At 40.7% G+C, this 13834-nt stretch overlaps 1 long non-coding RNA gene across 1 annotated transcript; it reads left to right on the plus strand.

The window, feature by feature from the left end:
* Positions 1 to 2140: 2140 nt before the first annotated feature.
* Positions 2141 to 3135, plus strand: LOC148647005 (uncharacterized). The gene is made up of 2 exons (XR_015927553.1): positions 2141 to 2314; positions 2547 to 3135. It is a non-coding gene; the product is annotated as an uncharacterized LOC148647005 (long non-coding RNA).
* The last annotated feature ends 10699 nt before the right edge of the window (positions 3136 to 13834 follow it).

Below are 13834 nucleotides of genomic sequence, written 5' to 3' on the forward strand. Positions count from 1 at the left end.
AGCTCTCCAGCAAGGTTCCTTTTATTAAGCAAATTTGTGATTAAACAATACAAAAACATGCATATTATATATAACTTATAATTCCCACAATTCCACAGAATTGATTGTTTTTAAAAAGACACTCATGGTTTAGTTTCAGCACATCACAGAGCAAAAAAGGAGGGTTTTTCAGCACCAGGTGCTGAGGGCTGTATAGATGTTAAGTTAATCTGATGGGCCACATTGTTGGTGTAGTTGGTGGTCTGTGTTGGTGTAGTTTCATGCCTTATCCTATATATTTCCTTCCCTGATCAAAGACCCCCTTAACACAGACACCAGACAATAAGTACACATTTATGGGTAACATGAGGGTTGCATACAGGTTTGACTGCAGCTGTGATTGAGAAGGGCTGGTTGAGAACAGAACAGGATGCGACAGAACAGTGCATCAGGACACCTGGCCCTCTGTGAAGAAGCCCTGGGCATTAGGCTCTGCACACATAGCGGACCATAGGGGTGTTTCCAGCCCCCTGGGGAGAAGAGTAAAGAGCCATTTGCAGGGGATTATACAGTTGGACACTGTCAAAGTATATTTAAATTCATCCAGAAACCAATTAACCTAGCAGCTTAACTTTGGACAGTAGTAGGAAACAGGAGCACCTGTTTCCCCTGAAACAGAGGAAACCCACGCAAACACGGGAGAAAATCTAAACTCCATGCAGACAGCACCCCAGGAATTGGGCCCAGAGCCCTAATACCATGAGGCAGCAACTCTAACACTTGCGCCACCCACTCATAGACTTGACAAAATATTAATATAAATACATTACCTATGACTGAGAACGACAAATGGTCAAATTTCAGAATAGGTGCCAGTTATGGACAGACATCGCTGCTGCTGCTGCATAATTATTATTGGTGCAATATAGTTAGTTAGTGTGTACACTATTAAATATATCAAATATATAAACACTTAGAGATAGATAAGACTTTATTGATCCCAAAGGGAAATTGATGACTCAGACACTTATAACTCAGAAATGTAATTAGTACCTTTACCACTGTTATACAGGGGCAGTTCAAATGTTCAGCACTAATACATTAGTAAAACTTATTCACAGAGAAGATTAAAGCAACGAACTGCTGAAGTATCTAGTTAATATTCATAAGTCCTCAGTAATTTTTCATATAAAGTGTTACTGATGCTGTTTAAAACAGCCTGACCAGACTCATGACCTGCTCTCTTGCTTTCCTGCCCCTGAACAGATGCAGTTCTCTGACACCCCTGCAGTGCGACACCTCCCTCAACCAGCCAGTCTCCCCCACACTAGGCAAATCAGCCCAGCTGCACTCAGCTCAGACTGTCCCCGACGTATTTTTGCCTATGAAATCTCAAGATGTGGTGAGAAACTGAAGCTGCTGCTGGAAACATTAACACAGGTTTCACAGGCTTTACTGGTGACAGCAGAGTCACTATTACTGTTCTGTTGGAATATCACTCAGAAGGAACCAGAATTATTTCTGTGTAACTCTCCTTGAGAGAGAGGTTCACAGTTCTTCTGGCCTTTGTGTTACACCCAGTACACCTAGAGGGCGGTCTACTTCTGTCCTGTTCCTAGTTCCCTGTGATTATTCATGTATTTCCGGTGTGCCTTGTTGTGTAGCCTATTTACTTCCTGTGTCTAATCTGCTCTTCGCTTAACATTGTGGGTACGGATGTCCTGTCCATGGCCTGAGGGCATAGGTTTCTTTCCTACATTGTCTGAACCCCTGAGTCTGGGCTAACCCCCATGCTGCCCCTTTTATCTCTACTTACTATAAAATTACTAATTAGCAAGAAATGAGCACATATACCCTGATGAGAGATAGTATGGCTTACATGATCATAGAGTAAGTTAAGACATTTTTTTTTGCTGTATATGAAGACACATAGATAAGTTCTGCTTTAACCAGACTCTCCAAACTCTGCTGTCTTGAGTGGAATAAGGGCTCAGCTGATGTCTCATCCTCTGCTCCTTATAAAGCTGCTCTCTGTCTAGTCCTGCTGTCCTGGGAGTGTTCATGCTAAACTGCTCATCTTGTTCTGACACAACACACAACATCAAGCCTGTGTTTCTAGCACTGACAGGCTACAAGTGCTCTTGAACCCAGGAAGATAATTTGCATAAAAAAGACACTTTGCATTGGCAGCACATGCTTCAGTGCTCTGGGAGTGTTTATAGCCCTGTGAGTTTAACACTTCATAATTGAAAGCTGCCCTTCATGGCAACAGAATCCACAGCAACAATGGCTTTCATCACCATCTTTATCTGGACACTCCTCATCACTGTTCAGGGTAGGAGTGGATTTGGATATTTTATAGAATTTAAAATATTTTTATATTATGTGAATAAAAAAATCAAGATTTATGTTAATTTAGTTAAAGAGAAAAAATATTAAAGCATCATAATAAATATCCCATTAATATATTCTGTTTTCATACTGTATGTCTATCATATAATGTATTACTGATTTACAGAATAAATTGGTATTTTCAATACTTTTTGTGATGTTTTTTTCATTTTCAGAATCCAGTGGACAGATTTCTGTGACCCAGACTCCTAGAATATCTATTGCTGCAGGAGAGACACTCACTGTGAACTGTAAGACCAGTCCTGCAGTGTACAATAATAATCGCCTCAGCTGGTACCAACAGAAAGCTGGAGAAGCTCCTAATCTCCTGATCTATGATGCAACTACCCGTCAGACTGGGATCCCAGAGCGTTTCAGTGGCAGTGGATCTGGGACTGACTTCACTCTGACCATCACAGGAGTCCAGGCTGAAGATGCAGCAGATTATTACTGTCAGGGTCAACACTACCTAAACAGTAAATGGGTGTTCACACAGTGTTACACACTCGTACAAAAACCACTCTCAGCAGGACTGCATAGCAACTGCACTGCTGCAGCTGGGACCTACTGCAGGTGCTGTGGGTGAAAGCAGTGACATAGGACACAGCCTGTGGAGGAGCTCAGCTGCACACAAACACACTGAACTTCAATAATAAAATAAATATATAAACTTCTTCTGAAACTGAAGTAAAAGATGATGAAAAACAAACTATCTGCTTTAATCTCTAATTAATAAATCTTTACAGATTAAAGATTAGAAGTAAACAGGCTTCAGCTGTATCTCTTACGTATCACATCTCTTTCAATAATCACTAATCAAATTTAAGGTCATGGAGGCCCAGTGTCTATCCTGTGAAGCTGGTAATGCAAGGCAGGAATCATCCTGGATGGGACACCAGTCCATTGCAGGGAACACACACACACATCAGGGCCAATTTTTCCAGAAGCCAATAAACCTACCACATGAACACAAGGAAATCACACAAACTTTACACAGGTAGAACCCAAGGTCTGGAATGGAACCCAGGGCCCCAGCGCTGTGAGGTAGGAGTCACGAACGTCATCTCTCCTCTAGAGGGTGCTCCTACCTTTTTCATTGTATTCCCCAGCCTTATTTATCCCAGCTGTTTCCTATCCCCATTTCCCTATTTAAGCCCGGCATCTCCATAGTTCTGGGCTCAGCTTTGGAAGATGGACGTCTGAAGGCCCGCCTGTCCACCGGGCTCAGGAGAAGTCCGAGGGCAAGGCCTTTTCCCAAGACATCCTGACCTACTGAGCACCTTGTCCCATTATGGTTTTAACCCTTCTTGTTCCTGGTCCCAGTTCCCTGTTCATGCTTTTAGTCGCCTTCATCTCTGTTGGATCTCCCGGCACCTGGACCTTGCACTGCGCCCTGAATTCCTCCATTGGACTTCCTTTCTGACTCGTTCGTCTGCGTTTCCCCTATGCACCGGATCACAGTCTTCACTGACCCCCTGTCCGTCATCCCATCCATTCCTCGCCGTGTCTTCCCTGATGTCCTTCTCCAGTCATTTCTGGATTATACCATCCTGCATAGGGTCTTTAATAACACACTTCACGGGAGTCAGAACTAGCCCCCGTGACAGTAGGATTGCTAACCTCTGTGCTGCTGTTCCTTCTAAATGTTCATATATTTAGAAAAAAACAAAATTTTAGTGTTTATCAGTTTCATGTGAATATGCTGTTAGTGGCAGGTGTGACTGGTGTGGAAAATGCAGAAGTCAGGAGCCCACAGACACATTACAGGTGCACAGCTGCCATGAGTCCTGTTCCTCTCACTGAGCCTATTTAATCCCATCTGTTGTACAGTCTCATAAGGAGCAATTAAAGTAAAAAATACAACAAAGTAATGAAGAAAGATGTGAAGATGGGGGTTTGAATTTAATCCTTTCTGTATGAGGTTTAGACTTCTAAGTCACAAGCTGGGGTTTATGGCAGGAAAGGGGGTTAACTGATAAGGATTGCAGATGCAAGCTAGGAACCCCCCTGGGTGTAATCTTAAACTGACCATTTGGCCAGGACATCGTAAACTGGCCAAATACCATGAACCCCCCTCTTTACCATCAGACCGAGTGACGTCAGAAACAGAGAAGAAGATACTATATAATCCAAAAATTTGTACCGGCACATCGAACAATACTTCGGTTTTGTTGTTTCTTGCGGGAAACAAGACTTCGGCTTTATTGTTCCTTGCATGCAATAAACTCATCTGTTCTACTTCATCTCGGGATCAAGAACCTTATTCCTTCTGTTACAACAGTAACAATGCAAATACTTCTTATTTTTTTATTTTAACTAACCATTAACTGTTGAGGATTTAAATACTTTCATTTTTAACGTTACTAACTAAACTGGAATTAATCCTTAACTGGACAGTGGGTCTCTTAAACAGAGACAAGGTGTTAAATATAACAGTAGAAAATCCCTAACATACATATTAAATGGACTGTTAGTCCCACTTTAGCAATTAGCAAGTAGCAATATTAGCAAGTAGCAATTTTATGGTGTTTCCTTCCTGACCCCAGTGACAGTAGGCTTGGTGTAGAGAGATTTCCAGTCCTGTTTGGTCCTGAGCTGAGCTCCTACTGTATGATGCTGTAGATCCCTCAGTCATGATCTCCTGTCCGGCATAATAATTTCATCAACACTCTTGTCTGTCCCACAGCTCTGTGTTTAGAGAGTCAGAATGGCAGGAGAAGTGTTATGACAGTGATGTTGCCATCAGTCTAGAGGGATTCTGTAATATTAATTATCTCCTTTTCTCATATTCTGTTTCAGACTTCAGTAGGTAACTGTCTCTTGGTCATGGACTGTGGAGATTGAAACATTTTTGCAATTTTAATGTCTGTGACTAGTAAATCTCACTCTGTGTGCTGAGTTTTCCCTTCTGAGTGCTAACAGCTATTTGACAACCTATGTGTTGTCCCAGGTGTTGTAATTCTGTTGTCCTGAGGACACACCTGCACAGTCCCTGTACATTTGTGTGTTGTGCTCCAAGTGTCCTGGTATGACCAGTAACCTTCCAGGGAAAGACCATGTGCAAGAACCTCACTGAACCTCACAGATTCATAATTCCTCGCACTCACATGTCATGAGCTCTGGTGTATCTACTGTCCCTGATAGTTTGCTCCAAGACCTCTAACTTATTTTCTAAATACACAGTGGTTGTCTTCTAAAATGTCTTTATTTTGTAATTATTCTTCTAGTACAGCTCTGTAACACAAGTTGTAATACAAGCTCTGTAACTCTCCATCTTTCCATGTTAATGTTGTTGATTTGTATAGTGTAAGGAGCTAAGGCAGGGGGAGGGGGGTATTTCCATTCATTTTTTGAAAGTTCACATCTGTCGCGAATTGCACGCAGGCATGCAAGCGCTCCCACATTTCCATGAGCTCTACTCTCCCTAAACGCCCACACGCCAATTAACTCATCATTACTTAAACCCTCACTTGTCTTCCTTTCCTCACTCACTATTGAGGTTTCCTTCCTGAGTCCCATACTTGTACATTCCCAGCCTTTTCCTTAAGATATCTCCTCTCCCGGCATTTAGACTCTTCGCTCTCGTCCACGTCTATGACTTCGCCTCCCGTTTTGGTACTGTACATTGCCTCCTCAGAACCTTTCTGACTTTTGACCCCAAGCACCCGTCCTCGACTGCGACTTCGCCTACTGTTTTTGTACCTTGTGCTCGCAGAACCTTCCCGGTTTTTGACCTCCTAGCTTTTGTCCAGGACAACGTTTTCGTCCCTCGATTTGACACTGAACCACAGTTACCAGAATAGCCACACACAAGGTCCTACCTTCTGTTGCCTAGTGCTATGTGACAACATCTCAGAAAAAAAAAATTTGCAGTTCAGAATCTGGAACAATGGGGAGAAACTCAACTATTTGTTAGTTGTACAGTATGTTGTATGAACTTGCTGTATGTGTATAACACTTTGTGTGGTTTAGTTGTGTGTTATTTTTAATAAATACTTGTTTATCTTACTTTGCCTCCGAGTCATTACTCTGAATCCAGAGCTGTGTCAGAGAATGTACTGGCATTGCTGAATGTAGCTGCTCTCCAGCTGTCCACCCAACTGAACATTCACCCAAGTAACTCTCATAGAAAGCACACTGCTATTTAATTCAAAGAGTTTATTTGCATAGAAAGTGTGAAAAGATATCGCTAGAATGCAGATGTATAAGGATTGCCACACTTGTGCACTAACCTTATGTTACAACACAGCTTCCTCCTACAATTCTATATCACTTACTGTGATAAGACCTAAACTCGAAAGTTGTCTACAGAATTACATACAACAAATAACAAAAACTACTAGAAGGAGCCATAACAATGTAGCGGCAATGCCTGTTAATAAGACAGAATTAAGTGTTGTGGTGCTTTCCCAAATGAGGCCTCATCTCTCTCTTCATCTCTGTGGTGCAGCCACAGAGAAGCTATTCATGCAGGCTGATTTAAAGATGTTTTCTTTTGATAAGGGACAGCTCCCAAAGGGGGATGCACTTAGCTAAGCCTGGCTATCATGATCAATGGTCATCCATTGGCGCCTATCTGTCTAGGAAGTGCCAGATGGACATCTGGACTGCATTCCTAAGTGTCAGGAGTAAGTGACTCATATCGCACCTTGATCAACCAATCAGGGACTGGTAGGGCCGAGTAACCCACGTGGGACTCTGATGCCCATGGAACTTTCAGCCAATGAATGAGCTAAAGTTCCTCAAGGTAAAAACAGGCAACACAGAGCTCCAAGACTTTTTCGGAGACTATTCTGTGGACAATTCTAAAGGGAATTCAAGGGAGAATTCCAGGGCAGGACGGCCCAGGAGCAGAAGGCTCCCAAGGGCAGGACATTCTTGCAGCGTGCCTCCTGACCATCCTGAGACTCAGCCCGGACAACCACGGAACGGCCAGCGTGTCCGAGTGCCAGAACTTTCCTCTGTTCTAAGAGTCTAGAGCGGAGGTTGCCAGAGAGTAACCCAAAGATCCACACGAGGTTAGGACCAGCAGCAAGCCTCATGAACAGGTCGGAACTGTGGACAGCTGAATAACTATTCAGAACTAGCGCTTCATCAGGAATGAACCGGTCCTCTTCCTGACCTGCTGGGACCCACAGTCATCTTTTCTCCTGTGCGCAAACTTTGCTAGTTAAAGCCAACACTAACTAGCCGGTCAGTGAGCATCAGCAGCACACCGTCGCAAGCCGCACAGCACAGCCTGGCACAGAGCCAGAGAGCCCACAGGAGATCTGAATCCCCAAAGATTGGATGAGTATTCAACTTCACTGCATTACTGCTCGAGAATTCAATTGTTATCCCAACCAGTTGATATCAATTTAATTCCTAAGAGTTATGTACTTGTTTTGAGTATCTAATGTAGAAGTTATAACCAAGTTCATTTATGAAACGGTCTAAATGAATGATATACTGAACGTATGTCCTCTTGATATGTGTAACTCTTTGTAACTGACTGAATATATACCTTTTGTATTCTAATAACCCTCTCGATAAGATCTGTTAGGTTTATATGCATATTCTATGTATTAATAAATGTATCCTCGTGTATTAGTACCTGTGTGTGTGCGTTGTTTGAGTTATATCGCATGGTTGGATTCTAAGGCCATTAAAAGAATCATTTTGTGATTTACTGCTACAATTAATAATTGTCCCAGTAAATGCCCAAACCCTACAGAACTGGTGCCTTCAGAGAAAACACTACAACAATATAAAAACATTGTAATGCTGTGAATGCATGGAAAAAACAGTGCAAGCTCCACTATCTTTATTGCTTTTTTCTCATGTCTAAAACATTGTTCATATGATTGATTTTTTAAAAAATGTAGTCTTTCCATTTTCTACATTAAAATTGTGTTTCCAGAATGCATTTAATCAAGCAACTACTGAATGAGAGGTGACATTAAATTTGTCTTTAGATGTTGCTGACATTTACTGTAAATTATCTCATGCTTAGAAATGGGAACATTCATGTTCTGAATAAAATATGAAGTTTCAAAACTTGTATACATGTTTTGCTTTTTTTTTTCAAATCATGGGGCACAGTATGAATTATCTGAAACCTATTGCACCAGCAGCCATATCACCCTGCAACTCACAACTGGCAACCCACTGAAGCTAAGCAGGTGTGAGCCTGGTCAGTACCTGGATGAGAGACCTCCTGGGAAAAACTAAGGTTGCTGCTGGAAGAGGTGTTAGTGGGGCCAGCAGGGGGCGCTCACCCTGTGGTCCATGTGGGTCCTAATGCCCCAGTATAGTGATGGGGACACTATACTGTAAACAGGCGCCGTCCTTCGGATGAGATGTAAAACTGAGGTCCTGACTCTCTGTGGTCATTAAAAAAATCCCAGGGTGCTTCTCGAAAAGAGTAGGGGTGTAACCCCGGTGTCCTGGCCAAATTTCCAATTGGCCCTTACCAATCATGGCCTCCTAATACTCCCCCTCTATGAATTGGCTACATTACTCTGCTCTCCTCCCCACTGATCGCTGATGTGTGGTGAGCGTTCTGGCGCACTATGGCTGCCGTCGCATCATCCAGGTGGATGCTACACATTGGTGGTGGTGGTGGAGGGGAGTCCCCATTACCTGTAAAGCGCTTTGAGTGGAGTGTCCAGAAAAGCGCTATATAAGTGTAAGCTATTATTATTATTATTATTGCCAGGCACCTGAAGTTGCTGCAGTCAATCATCTTGAAGGTTTTCTGTATTCCTGGGTCCTGAGAGTTATTTTCCCCACAATATTATTAAAAAAAGAATTAAACTTAATCTCACTTTTTCTTTTTTTTCCAATTTTGTTGACTTGTCTTATACACTTGTACTGTACCTACCAAATAGCCTTGTTTATGAGAAAGTATATTTCATAGCATGCAGTCTTTGACTCATGTAAATCTTTTTCCTTGGAAGAACGAAATTATTTTTAATCATGAATCAACATGCCAGCTGTGCTGTGGAACCTGACACTTTTTCACATTTGAACACAAGTTTCAACACTTGACAAAGCAGTGCCTTATCCAGACCCCTTCTCTGTCAGAGCTGGCGTCTGCTGAATCCACACTCTCAGTTTTATTCTGTCTAGACCAGCCTCACAGCTGTGACTTTGGATGCAGAATCCTTCACAAATCATTCTTCAGCACATTGCAATATATCAGGAAGTTCCCTCTGAATAACAAAATGGACTAAAATGAGCAGGATGGAATTAAAGGCTGTACTAGAAGGCATTTACTTACAAGGTCAACATTGAGGAAGGTCTAGGAGAAATTTCTATTCTAAATACAGTAAACCCTTGGTTGAAAAGACAAGTACAGAAGAAGGAGTGTTCATTATTGTAGAATATATACTGTATGATGTTTTATCAGCCCAGAAATACACTACTAAGTGAAAATATATACAGTACATGTATTATGTTCTGTAATGCTTTCTGGATATTTTGACATATTTTTCTTTTAATATTGTAACTGCAATCAACATAGTCAATGAAAAATCGTACGCCTTTTTATCATGAATATGCAAGCTCTTTCTTTCATGTGTTGCAAATACACTGTACACATTAAAGTGTATGAAACACAAACAACTCCCATCGTAAGCAATAGATCTGCCCTTTTGCATTATTGATATTCCTGAATTTCAAACATATGAAGTTTTAAAGTATTGAGTCATGTTAAACTCTTTTATTCAACACGATGTCAAACTGTGATGCAATCACTGTTCACTATATATACTTTAATACTTTTTAAAATGTATTTTAAAACTCATTTAAGCTTTTAATTTAGTTATTTTGCATATTTGTAAGAAAAGAAACCTAACCTGTTGGCCGGGCTAGCTGTCATATTCCTTGGAAAAGGTGTGTAAATGTGAAAGAATGTGGGTTATGAAACAGCTGTTTTCAGTGTTCTCTGTGATGAAAGATATTTGGCAGGAATAAAGCATGGGTGTAGAAATTAATGATCAAATTGAAGAGTATAAGAACAGAATAAGCTTTATTGTACATCACATATAGTTTCCATTTTGATAAATTCACTAATATTCAGCCTACTTCTAATTTATCATAATATTAACACTTATAATTTTATGTGTTCGGGATACTGTACATGAGCTGTACAAACATGAATTGTGCAGATTTTCGAGGGAAAGTCTACTTCTGGAAAAGAAAATATAAGTTCACAGTTCAGCCATGAATACTAATGTCTTCCTTTTAACTTGAAACAAAGAATATCCAAAAAATACAAATGGACAGAGTCTTTAGTAAAAGATGCAAAAATGTTATAATAACCAGGGTTAGGGTTTAAACTGCTTTATCGTCACAACTGTGGCAATTTTAAAAAGGACAATGCAGAACTCTCATATATTTCCCGATGTTAAGTTGTGAAATTATTCATTATTATTATTTGCTTGAACACCAAGATTTTTTATTTTGTCTTCATTTTTTAACATTGGCTGTTGTTTTGTCATAATATTTTTAACAGTGAAATTGTTAAATAGTTGAAAAGAGAGAATATTTCAATGGATGCAAAATGCAAAATGCATTTTGTAAAATGTAAAAAAGGGTAAATACAGCAACATCTAAGTGTATTAATGACTCACCACTGTGCTACTGGTCATTAATGTAACATTGTCCTTCTGAAACGTTTGTACTGAAATAACCAGCAGTCGACTCAAGAGTAGCCTCCCACAGGCCATTTCAGAAAAAAAAATCAACTTCTGTGATCCACTGAGGCTATACACTCTTACAAGTAACAGGTTTAAGGTTTCAGGGCTTTTGGGGGTTTTAGGGTTCTGCTAACACACCTCATAGGGTACTGATGATTGTAGCACTACATCAGTTACATCAGTGTTAGAGCATCTTTTCAGTGGCATTCCAGGGATTACAACTGGCCTGATTCATTGGGAGACTGAGTCACTGATTGATAGTGGGATGGGTGTACAGACAGCAACCCCAGTGTGTTATAATGAGCCCAGGACTGGGCAGGACAAGTTCTAAGGAAGAACCACTTACACTTATGTTCTTGATCTGCTGCCAGGTCCTCCTGTTATGGTAAAGCTGCATTTATAATTACTTTTATTATAATGTATTGCTATATATTTAATAATTAATGATGTATAAAAATACAGTACAATCATTTAAAGGCTTAAATGCAAACTCCACTTCAATACCATAAAGTTGTAAGTAAAGTGATTTAAATAATGTACGAGTGCTCACCAAATTCAAATATTTTGTAATATCCTGAGATACTCCATTGCATTACATGAATAACTTTCACATTACATTTATCTGTGATTCTTTACCAGGCATCTTCTCTGGCTTTTGCAAAGGCTGCAGTATTGTTCCTCTGCTTTAGAACAGATTTGTCTTCCTCATAGGTTTTGGTAAGGAACCATAAGTCATGGTTACTGAAATAAGACGCATATAACTTATTTTCTTTTGCCAGGTTTTACTTGCACCGATGAGGAATAATTGTGGTCTCTCCCTGTCTACTCCCACCATTACAGGACCACTGTACCATATTCAGTGCAGTTCAGCCCTTTGAATGAAAATGTTCCCTAAATGTAGCCAACCAAAAAGAGTGTAAGCAGACAAAGGCTAGGGAGGAATCATCAATGCAATAAAGAATGTACTCCTCTTATGGGTTATTGTGTTTTTTTCCAAACATTTCTTTTTGTGTGAATCAACTAGTATACTGTAAGTGAGGCTTCTCGTCAATGTTGCAGAATGTCTCAAGCCAATGTGACCTACATATTACTTTAGGACTCAATTTAAAAAAGTAAAATTAGAAAACAAATCAGTGCAGATCCCCAACATTACTGTTCAAATTAACCTGCAACACAGATGAATGGAAAAAAATGTAATCACTTCACTACGCACTTTGTTTAAGATCAATAATAGTTGCTCAAATTTATGTTATGTCATGTTAGTCCTGCTGATGTGTCACCATGAATTGCAGATCATCTGATAACATAAGAAACAGAACGATTAGAGAAACTGTCCATTATCAACCCCTAAGTCTAGTTTTAACACCCAATACAAGCATACATACTGTATTTAAACCTTCTTATGATGGAAATGACTGACAATATTAGCATTATTGTATATTTTGTGTAATCGATATTCATATATCCCACCCCAACACACTTCCTATCCCCAGGACTATTAACAACAACTTTTCCATCCTACAGGATGATCCCTCCATTGGGGCCCTCTTTTCTGACAGCCCCATCATCTCATATCGCCGATCACCTAATCTGCGCAACCTTCTTGTTCACAGCTACCTTGACCGCCCTCAGCAACCATCCACACCAGGCACTTTCCCTTGCAACAGAGCTCGCTGTATCACCTGCAAGTACACATCTAACACCACACTCATTATAGTGGGCAATTCCGGATCACCCAGATGGCGTCTTGTACCCCCAGCAACCTTATTTACTGTATCTCTTTACATGTATCTCCAGCTATTTACATTGGAGAAACAGGAAGGAGACTCGGAGACCGCTTCAGAGAACACGTCAGGGCTGTGAAGATTAAAGATCTCTCCAAGCCCATTGTTTCTCATTTCACCTCTGACGGCCATGACCACTCTAATCTCTCCGTCTGTGTTCTCAAAGACAGTTTTCCCAACTCATACATCAGAAAGACTACCAAAACCAAAATTATCCTGCAGCTAGGATCATACCTTCCCCCTTTTCTTAACGACAGACTACTCTTCTTCTAAATTTTCTCCATTCATTGGAAGTTTCATTTCACACCTCTCTACACCTATTCTGACTTCACACCTCTTGATTGGCCTCTCTTTCTGTCCCCTGCTCCCACCTCTCACTCCTGCTCTCTTCCAGCCTTTGTTCTCCCACTACAGTACCTTTGCTTACTGCCCTGTCTCTCTCACACCTGAAGAAGGCTCCACAGCCGAAACGTTGTGTTTTCTTTCTTCTTTTTTTCAGCATGGAATAAACCTATTACTTGTTCCTTTGCAGCCTACGCATGCTGACACATCTACCCACCTGAGCAACTATATACTTGTATACCGATAGAAAAAAAACCCAACATTTTCTGGAATGAGAATACTATAGTTACAGCTTATGTACTTTCACAAAAAGTAGTAAATTTGTTTTAAGCCCTCTGACCAGCAATACAGCTTGTGCAGTGAGGTATTGCAACTTGCCAATCACACAAAAGCTTGTTAGCTACACTTTTACCAAACAAGGTCCAGGTGGAACAATGCCTGATCAGCTCACCTTTAAAAAGACCCTAATTCAAAACTTAGGTCACTGCAAGAAAAAGGCCATACTTAGTTACTTTTCTGTGCATTACATAATGCCTAGAATGTCTCCAGAAGCAAGGGAGAGGGCCACTGGCATGCTGCAGGCAGGCATGTCATGTGCCAGTGTTGCCAGACACTGGAGTAAACTGCTCCACTGTGTCCCGACTGAAGAGAACGTTT

This window comes from Lepisosteus platostomus, chromosome 16, assembly GCF_059453375.1.
Source record: "Lepisosteus platostomus isolate fLepPlt1 chromosome 16, fLepPlt1.hap1, whole genome shotgun sequence".
NCBI classification, from domain to species: domain Eukaryota; kingdom Metazoa; phylum Chordata; class Actinopteri; order Semionotiformes; family Lepisosteidae; genus Lepisosteus; species Lepisosteus platostomus.